Source organism: Natator depressus, chromosome 13, assembly GCF_965152275.1.
Source record: "Natator depressus isolate rNatDep1 chromosome 13, rNatDep2.hap1, whole genome shotgun sequence".
In the NCBI taxonomy this organism is placed as follows: domain Eukaryota; kingdom Metazoa; phylum Chordata; order Testudines; family Cheloniidae; genus Natator; species Natator depressus.
In genome coordinates this window covers 33,545,252-33,547,211 of record NC_134246.1, presented here as the reverse complement: position 1 = coordinate 33,547,211, position 1,960 = coordinate 33,545,252, and the positions used below count along the sequence as shown (strand labels likewise).

Genomic DNA, 1,960 nt, shown 5'->3' with positions numbered 1-1,960 from the left:
GAGTTTTGTTGACATTCAAACATTTACAGGGCAGATTTCCAAAAGTACAGAGGGTGGTTGGGTGCCTGTCACAAGGGGGCCTGGCCATTGAAGGGAGGTGGGCTTAGCTCTACCTGTGACTAATTATCAGCCTCCCAGAGGATGTATCTTGGGCCAGGGATCAGATGACAGCCTGCAGGTTGCTTGCTCCATAGGCAAGAGGCCAGCTCAGTTAGGGAGACAAACCCAGGAGAAAGGACCTAGAAGAAGACTCTCCAAACCCACCAGCTGGGAGCCCTGGCTGGGGAGACCTGCTGTGTGTGTAAGGGCTGCAGGATGGACCAGGCAGGACCAGTCTGTTCTGACTGGCAATGTGGGCTGTGCTGGTTTTGGAAAATAAACCCACGCCTGGACACAGGGGCTGAAATCCTGCTGGTTTTGGGAGCTGCGTTTGGCTCATCAGCCACTGAGTCAGCCCCACCCTCTTACATCCCCCCAGGCCCCATTGGAAATCATTTGTGCCCTTGGGAAACCTCCCCGCAGAGGGAATGTCATCCCACCCAGTGCCCTCCTCCGGGCCTCCTTGACCTCTTTGTTCCTCAGGCTGTAGACAATTGGGTTCAGCATGGATGTCACCACTGTGTAGAAGAGGGCCAGGAGCTTGTCACTCTCCATCAAGTAGCTGGACTTGGGCCTGAGGTAGGTGATGATGTCAGAGCCATAGAAGAGCAAGATTACGATGAGGTGGGAGAAACAGGTGGAGAAGGCCTTGCGCTTCCCCTCAGCTGATGGCATCTTCAGGACAGAGGCAATGATGAAGAGGTAGGAGACCAGGATGAGTGTGAAGGGGGAGGTTATGAAAAGAAGAGCCACCAGGTACATTGCCAACATGTTCATGGAGGTGTCCCCGCAGGCCAGCTTCAGGAGGGGGGGATGTCGCAGAAGAAGTGGTTGATCCTGTTGGCCCCACAGTACGTCAGACTGAAGACATAGCTGGTCTGGCTCAAGCCCACCATCCAGGAGGCTATGGCCAGCTGGGCGCAGGCCCCCTTTCTCATGACGAGGACGTAGTGCAGTGGGTTGCAGATGGCCACGTAGCGGTCATAGGCTATGGCAGCCAGGAGGCAGCACTCAGTGGTGCCAAAGAGGGTGAAAAAATACATCTGGATGGCACAACCCCATAGTGAGATCCTTCTGTTTTCTGACACCAGGCTCACCAGCGTCTTAGACAGAATGGATGTTGTGCAGCAGATCTCCAGCAGGGACAGGTTGGTGAGGAAAAAATACATTGGAGTGTGGAGGGACAGGTTGGCTTTTATGACGGCCATGATGAGAACATTCCCCATCAGGGACACCACATACATGGACAGAACCATCGCAAAGAGCAGCGCCTGCAGCTCCCCCAGCCGGGAGAATCCCACGAAGATGAACTCTGTCACTGAGGTCTGATTTCCCTTGTCCAATGGCTTGGCGTATTTCAGTGGCAGAGGAAGTGAATGAAGGACCCGTATCAGGGAAAACAAGGCATGAAAGTCATTTATTTACCTTTCTGATAAATGCAAAAATACGTCCAACTGAGACTGAAGATTTAGGTCAAGGGCTTGCAAGCCAACTAAGGAGGGTGGATGCTCAATTCCCATCAAAATTAATGGGGTTTGGATATCCAGAAAATGGGAGCCATACCATGGATTCATCTTGTAGGGCCTTCAACATTATGATCTAGTTCAATTACAAGCTATTGGTAGAGCTGGCTGGGAAGTTATTTTCCCCCTCCCCAATAAAACATAAAAATTGGAAGTCCGAAATCTGGATATTTTTCACTTTTCAGTTGCCAAAAAGAGAAACATGATTTTAGTTTTTCACATTTTCTACACAATCCTGAGTATTTTCTATAAAAACAGGGATTCTACTGGGAAAATTCACAATCCATGATAAAGCCATTTTCCACAGAAAAAAATGTTTTGATGGAAAATGTTCTTAC

The 1,960-nt window shown here is 50.1% G+C and overlaps 1 pseudogene; it reads right to left on the bottom strand.

The window, feature by feature from the left end:
- Positions 1 to 450: 450 nt before the first annotated feature.
- Positions 451 to 1,463, bottom strand: LOC141997721 (olfactory receptor 10A4-like; annotated as a pseudogene).
- Positions 1,464 to 1,960: the final 497 nt, after the last annotated feature.